Source organism: Corvus kubaryi, unplaced genomic scaffold, assembly GCF_017639235.1.
Source record: "Corvus kubaryi isolate FWS band 111438036 unplaced genomic scaffold, C.kubaryi_AGA036_p1.0 37387, whole genome shotgun sequence".
Lineage (NCBI taxonomy): Eukaryota > Metazoa > Chordata > Aves > Passeriformes > Corvidae > Corvus > Corvus kubaryi.
Genome location: NW_024581129.1, coordinates 10,351,320 through 10,358,708, shown reverse-complemented (window position 1 = coordinate 10,358,708; position 7,389 = coordinate 10,351,320). Strand labels below are relative to the sequence as shown.

The following is a 7,389-nucleotide window of genomic DNA, read 5'->3' as shown; positions in this document are numbered from 1 at the left end:
CTCACTTACATTCTTTATTTTGAAAGAAGAGAATTGGGATTAATTAGGAGAGGACTGTTCTTCCTCCCAGCCAAAGGGGTGAGCAGTGGAGTAATGAGGTGTTACCCAAGAGACTTCTTGATTTCTTGTTCTCATGTTTATTGATTGTCAGCCTCCATGGAGCACATGTCGCTACAGATTTGAACTGGAAAAAAGCTTCTTCTTGAGTGTTTTGGTAGCCTCGTATGTCTCTTGTTTAGATTTTAATAATTTAATAGCTATAGTTGTAAAATCAGTATAGCAGAACTTGTGTGTTTTTCGACAAAGATGTTGAACACTGCCAGTCCCAGTACTGACCCCTGAGAAACACCACTTGTTGCTCCTTTTCATGTGGATGTCGAGCCACTGACCACAGCTCTTAGTGTGCAACCATCCAGCCAATTCCTGATCACTGAGTGTTCCATCTGTTTCTCCAGTTCAGAGACAAGTATTTCAAGTATCACCCCCAATGATCTAATACTGCTGAAGGCATTTCAAACACCAGCCAGCCTTTGCCATTCACACCTGAGTAGTTTAAAATACCAGCACTACAGCAGCCTCGTAAATCAGCAGCATGTTGCATCTTTTTCTTACAGATATGGCAATGTCGTCCAGGGAAGTTAATGACTCAGGCACCAGGAAATGACCTTCCAGGTAGCAAATGTTCAGCAGTTCACAGTATTCCATTTATAGCACAACAGATGATCTAAAATGTCACCATTGCTCTGGAGAAAACCAAGTGTTGCATCCATACGTAGCTGGAGGCCATGTCAGTGGGAGAAGAGTTTCCCTTGACGGCTCAGGCAGTTAAAAGTCCTGCTTATCTATTACAATATGTGCTGTCTTTAGCAGCCCTATGTTTTGGTAATAATATATGGTAATTTTCTCATGATGGGTGTTGGAAGTCAGGACTGGAGCAGTGGTGGTTTTTGAATGTTTCAAGGCACACTACGAGTCTCAGAAGTTCTTGCTGTGTCTTGGTGATGCTGATCCTGTTTATCTATCTCAGGAACACAGACACTGAGAAAGAGAGAAGGGAAAGAGTTTGCCCAAGGCTCCCTCCATGGCAAACAGACCAGAGCAGAGCCCCTTGGTTCTCAGCCTGCTGACTTCTTTAGCGCAAGGTGAAAAGCTGTTTCCAACAAAATAGATTTTGCATACCTTCCTCTGGGGTGTCTGTGATCCTGTAGCATGCTCAACTGGTACTATTTTGTGTTAAGCTCTACATCAAAGTTTCTTATGTGAATTCCGTGGCATTCCTATGATGTGTACCTAGAATGTGGGGACTTTTTAATGCAGGACACTGGAATTGTGTGAAGTAGCCTGAAACAAAATGAGGACTATGTATCAGAATGTTTTCACAAATTTAAACTTTCTCTGTCACATTCATTGTTGTTTCTCTTCCTAGGGGCAAATTCTTGCTGAGTTCTGGATGGGGATGATATATATTTTCCCTCTTTTGGGTAGTCAACCACAATTGTTAATGTGGTGGGGGAGCAAAGTGTGGTTTTTAATATTTAGTTATACTTAGGGTCCACTCTGACCTAATTTTACTCCCTCAAGATACATTTCTGGATGTGGTGCCAGGAGGCTTTCCAGCTGGAATGGAGGGACAAGAGAGAGGAGCTTTGCTTTTGTTAGGTTTGTGTCAGGGACATGATTCCTGAAGTCCTCAGAGCTGCTCTCCCTGGTTTGGCCAGGAGCACGTGGGACTCCAAGCCAGGCAGCAGGATGGCTCATCCAGTCTAAGAGCTGTGCTTGCAGAAGCAGATCACTTGGTGGCCAAGCTTCAGTCCTTCCAGGACACCTAATAGGTGCCCTGGCAATATGGACTGCCTGGGCACAAAGGAAATATCTGGCTCTAGGCCCTTGGACCACTACATTTCCTCAAAATGTTCCCAAAATATCACATAACAGAGTATTGTCCTGCCTGAGCTCCCACTTGCTCAGACATTATTCGACAGTCCTCACCTCACATTGTTCTCAGTGCCCAGGAGCATTCAGAGCTTCAAAACCTGCATGGATAGATTAAAAAAAAAAAAAAAAAAAAAGGAGAAGAAAAGAGGAGAATGCATTAGTCAGAGTTTAACAGTTGCTTTCCAGGAAAATGTCATGTTTTTGCAAGCTTGAAAGTTTTCCCTGGATACTGAGTCATTTCTGCAGTTATTCTGGGCCATCACACCATGATACGGAGTTGTATTTCTTCACGTGGTTGCATAACAGAAATAAGTTATGACGAGTTCATTCAGCATCTTGTGGATGATTTGGGAAAGTATGTGACAATAGCCACAGGTCAGGATAGCTGACAGTCAGGTTACATTATTACAACTTGCCAGAAACCAGACCAGAGGGCAACATCCAGTATGGCAAAGCCCATTTCTGGAGATGTTTTCATCACAGTTTCCTGTACCCTGTATACCTTCTATTCTCACCTTTATGGAACATGGAAAGGAAATTGTTCTAGGCAAGTTAAAATCAAAGACTTGAACTGTAAATAATGCTTTTGTTGGTAACAGACTGGGAAGAATGGTGTAGATATATTGATATTATTGCACCTGAAGGATCACAGCAGCCTGATATCATCCAATGAATGTAAATCTGATTGGGCCTTTGTATTTTTATGCTAGGGTCACAAAGGGAGAATCTTGTGTATAATTTATAGAAAGTCACCTTGTAAGGAAAAAAAAAATCGAAGAGTTCCCAGCCTTGCGTGAGAACAGAAATGAAGCCCCTGCCAAACCCTTTTTCTTTCATACATCGCTGACCCACCTTTGCTCTGTCAGATTCCTACATCTCTGAACAAAGCCTCTGGATTTCTGACAGCAGAGGTTGTCTTTGAAATCTACCTTTCTTCTTCTCTCCTCACTGTCATTGTGTGCTGTCCAGCCTTCAGTCAAGAGAATCAGTTTTAGTTCGGTACTAACATCTGATTCGTGCTACAACCACCCAATTTTCTTCATTCTTTTCATTTTGCTGAGCAGCCCAGAGGCTGAGGGAGTTGTGTTGCCATTTCATCTCTCAGCTTTGGACACAGACATCTTTTGTGTTCACCCCTAAATATATAAGCACTTGTTGTGTGGAAGATGATCATCGCGTGAACTGGAGAATATTCACACAGAAAGCAGAAAATTCTGTGAGAATTACTGGAAAACTTGGCTTAAAATTGTAGTTATGGTACTGTAATTTTCAAATCAAATAATAAAATCTTCATTAGTGGAACATTTCTACCCTTTCACATGTATTCTGAACAGCAAAATATCGAAGTAGGTTTCAAAATGGAAACCTGTGAAGCACAACTGGATTAGTGATCACATGTTGACAGTAAAATCTTGCTCAAAATGTGGTTCCTTCTAGGAACCTGTCTAGGTACTTTACTCTCTTAGAAGGCTGATGCTGATCAAACTCTGTGTGTCATGTGTACCCAGTAACACTGAAATTTTAGTGTGTTTGGGTAGGTTTTGATATCATCCTAGTGACCAAACTGCAGAGCTTACTCAATAATATGGTGTTCCCTGGCCAAAAGTAAACTAGAAAGGGCTTTCTCCTTGTGTGTGAATGAGAGCTTTCCTGCAGACTCATTGCACAAGAGTGCCTGGAAAATGGCACCCCAGGGTTTTCCAAATCAGGGTCTGACTGGCTGCACCCCATTAGCTCCTGGAGAAATTATTTGTGTTATTCCACATAAAGGTGCCTCAAGGAGCGAATGTCCTTCCTGCTGCCTGTGGAAAATAACATTCAGGGAGTGATGGTTTGGTACCAATTCCTTGTGTTTTGTACTTTGGACAGTTTCTGTGCTGTGATGGCCCATGGAAAGTACCCCATGCAGGGGGATTTGTTAGGAGGCAGGAGGGAAGGCAGCTCTGCCCTTCCATGTGTGGTGTATTTGTCTCGGGTCTTGTGATAAGGAAGCAGCTGTGCCACATGTATTACATAACACAACTGTTCTGGCATCTGTAGTCAGATGCTCTCAATCACATCCAAATTTCCCTTTGTACTGCAGTTAGAATGGGACTGGTATTTTGCTTTACAGAGATTTAAACCAACCAGGGAGGCCTCTTTAAAGGGTGTTTACATCCATTGAGTCTACTTGACATCGTGGAAGTGTTATATAAGATCCTTTATGTGATGGAGAATCTAACCCTCCTATTAGAGTAGAAAAATAGCTAAAATAAAGTAATTTATTATTAAAAAAAAAAAAACAATAAAAAGAAGAGTAATTGAGGAAAGATTATTTGGCTATCAGAATTGCCAAAGTATTTATATAAGCTGCACTTCTTTCTATCCAACATGATCAAAAAATCTCTGGGAACATTGTGCTTGAAGAGAATGTCTAAGTTTGTAAGAATCCTCTAGTATACAGTGAAATACCTTTGTAAGCCTGTGTGCTGAGCAATATCTTACACTTTAGTTTGTTGTTTCAAGCTATTTTGGCATCAACTAGAACGGCCTCTAGTTACTCTGACTCTTGCTTTATAAAGTATTTTGGTATAATATTATTTTTCAGCTGTTGAATGTAGACCAGTTAAAGGTGAATTTCCATCATTTAAAAGGCAGTGTGAGTATTTTGCCAGTGATATGATTAAAATTAGTTGATTAATATTTCCTAGCAAGCTGCTTAATACTTTTAAAAAGCAAATTTTGTGTCAGGTTCCATGAAGACTAAAACAAATCCAAAAGGATCATAGATCATGTAATAGCCTGGGTTGGAAGGGGCCTTACAGCTGAGTGTGTGACAGACTATGCAATGTCCTGGGCTGCATTTGTGCTTGTCATTTCTACACTGGATGGTCATGACAGGCTTTCAGGTACTTAGACAAAAAAAGTTTGATTCATCCAGAGAGTGAAAGAGTGATTTATGTAAAGTGATAAAAGAATAGGAGAGGTATGATATGAAGGCAGAGGGAATATTTTTCATTAGAGGAATGGAAGTTGGGAAATGCAGAAAAGCAGTTGACAGTTCCATTATCAGGTTTCTGAATTTCCCAGCTGTTTTAACTGCTGTGCTATAAAATATGACTCTGCTCTACAATCTTGCTTTCATAAGACAAAGCTCATATCGTGGCTGTAACAGCAGTTTTACCACCCCAGCACGGAGTGAAATGCAGCTGTGGCATGAGCTGAGCGGTGCTAAGAGCAAACAGATCAATCTGCACATGTGGGAATGCTAGGGAGCCACAGCAGAGCTGTGCCTGTGTCACAGGCACTTTGAGAGTGGCATCACTCGCTCTGGCTGTGGATGGAGAAAATCTAGGATGAAAGAAAGAATTTCTGCACTTGTTAGAAGATGAAATGTGTGTTTAAGCAGTGGGAAGGATTTTATTTTGAACTAACATGGGTGTTAGGTGGTATTTGCCCTCTTGTAACACTGTCAGATCCAAAGGTCTGGTGAAATGATCTTTCCTGCCAGTTTCCCTCAGTGAATATCTGTCCTTGAGGCAGGCAGAGGCCAGGCAGATCCAGGATGATTAAAGAGATGCCTTTTCCTTGCAGCCTCTCCCCCTGATTTTCTTTGCAGATTTGGAGAAACACCCTGATTTTCACTTTACCTGTGCAATCTAATGTGAAATACACATTTTCTTTGCCTTTATTTGCAGTAGCCAAATACTGTTTGTATTAAAAGCTTGTCATTTCACCATGCTGAGAGTGTCTTCTTTTGTGAGAGAACCTTTCACACGTGCTGTACTGATTGTAACATCTTAACAATTGAAGCATTGTTGTTAAACTTCCATTTTCCTTAAACTATCTGCCCTGAAAGGTCAAAATACTTTAATTCTGAGGCAAGGCATCTGCCAGTGATTGGCTCACTGACTTGCCCGTATATACTGTGCTTTTTCCCTGACTAATCTACCTATTCAGTGAATTGAAAATAATTAATGGAAATCCTATGCCAAGTTTTCAGTCAAATTCACTTGGTTGCAAGTATTTTGGCAGGGTATACAGGAGGGAGTATTGTGATATCTGTAAGAAATTATATCAAATGTCAGGTTCCTTCTGTGACGTTTTACATAGAATAGATGCTCTTCACAGCAATAGTTAAAAGCCCTTGATCCTGTGCAGTGGACCATTGCAAGTATAAAAAGTCCCAGCTAGCAGTTTTGTTCATGGGAAACTGCTCCTTTACAAAAGCTTGTGAGTGCACAGTGGCTTTTCTGCCAGCTCTGTGCTAGCAGTAGGACACTGGGAAAATCCTTTCACAAGGTGAGAGCAAGAAAGCTGCTGAGAGCTCAGAGAGGGTCCTAAATGTATTTGTTTACATTGCAGCTCTCTTGGCCATCCTTGTGAAGGCAAGGTGAGCCCTTCTGCCTGGGATAGGGAGCTGTCTCTGACTGCCAGAAATGTCCTTTTGAACAGCTAGTGCCCAAGCCTCTGAAATTATGTGTGAGCAACTGTTCCCACACACTGGCCACTCTTCTACTCAACACAATTAGGAAATGGCAAGAAAGTCATCAGTGGGATGCATTTCATGGCAGCAAACCCAAGAAATGTTGTTGTTCTCCCATATTTTACCAAGTATGAGATCACATCTTGACAGGTTGGGTCAACGGGCTGAGGGCAACTGCATAAGGTCCAGTAAGGTGAAGAGCCAGCGTGTGCCCAGGTGGCCAAGAAGGCCAATGACCTCCTGGTCTGTATCAAGAATAGTGTGGCCAGCAGGACAAGGGCAGTGACTGTCCCTTGCGCTGGGCACTGCTGAGGCCATGCCTTGAATGCTCTGTCCAGTTCTGGCCCTTCAGTGCAAGAAAGATATTGAGGTGCTGGAGAAGGTCCAGAGAAGGGAATGGAGCTGGGGAAGGGTCTGAAAAACACATCTTATGAGGAGTGGCTGACAAAGCTGGAGGTGTTTAGCCCAGAGAAAAGGAGGCTCAGGGGGGTCTTATCTCTGTACAACTCCCTGAAATGAGGGTGCAGCCAGGTGGGGGTTTGATATCTCCTGCCATGTCTCAAGTGAAAGGATGAGACAGGTGAGTTTCAGATTAGATATTTGAAAGTTTTTTCTCACTCAAAGAGTGGTCAGGCATTGGAATAAGTTGCCCAGGGAGGTGGTGAGGTCGTTGTCTCTGGAAGCATTTGGGAGGCCTCTGGACGTGACACTTGGGGATGTGGCTTAGGGGTGATTATGGTGGTGCTGGGTTGGTGCTTGGACTGGATGATCTTGAAGATCTCCTCCAAACTTGATGATTCCATGATGTACCCAGAGAACAAAGGAAAGGTAATTTTGATCCAATGCTTCTTTAGTTTTTTTCTTTTCTTTACAAGTGAACAGGATTTAGATCTGAATGAAGGACAATATTATTTCTAGAAGAGTTTAGACATTAAAACATAAAATTAACAAATTAATAGTATACTGAAGGTATCTCTGATTTATTTAGC

At 42.0% G+C, this 7,389-nt stretch overlaps 1 long non-coding RNA gene across 2 annotated transcripts in view; it reads right to left on the bottom strand.

Annotated features, from left to right (window-relative positions):
* The window catches only part of LOC121669078, a 31,398-nt gene continuing 24,009 nt past the window's right edge, over positions 1–7,389 (bottom strand). For both annotated transcript variants that reach the window (XR_006017606.1, XR_006017607.1), the window contains 2 exons: positions 1,990–2,033; positions 1–1,341 (listed from right to left, as the gene is read on the bottom strand). This is a non-coding gene — a long non-coding RNA (uncharacterized LOC121669078). The remainder of the gene's footprint in view (positions 1,342–1,989; positions 2,034–7,389) is intronic.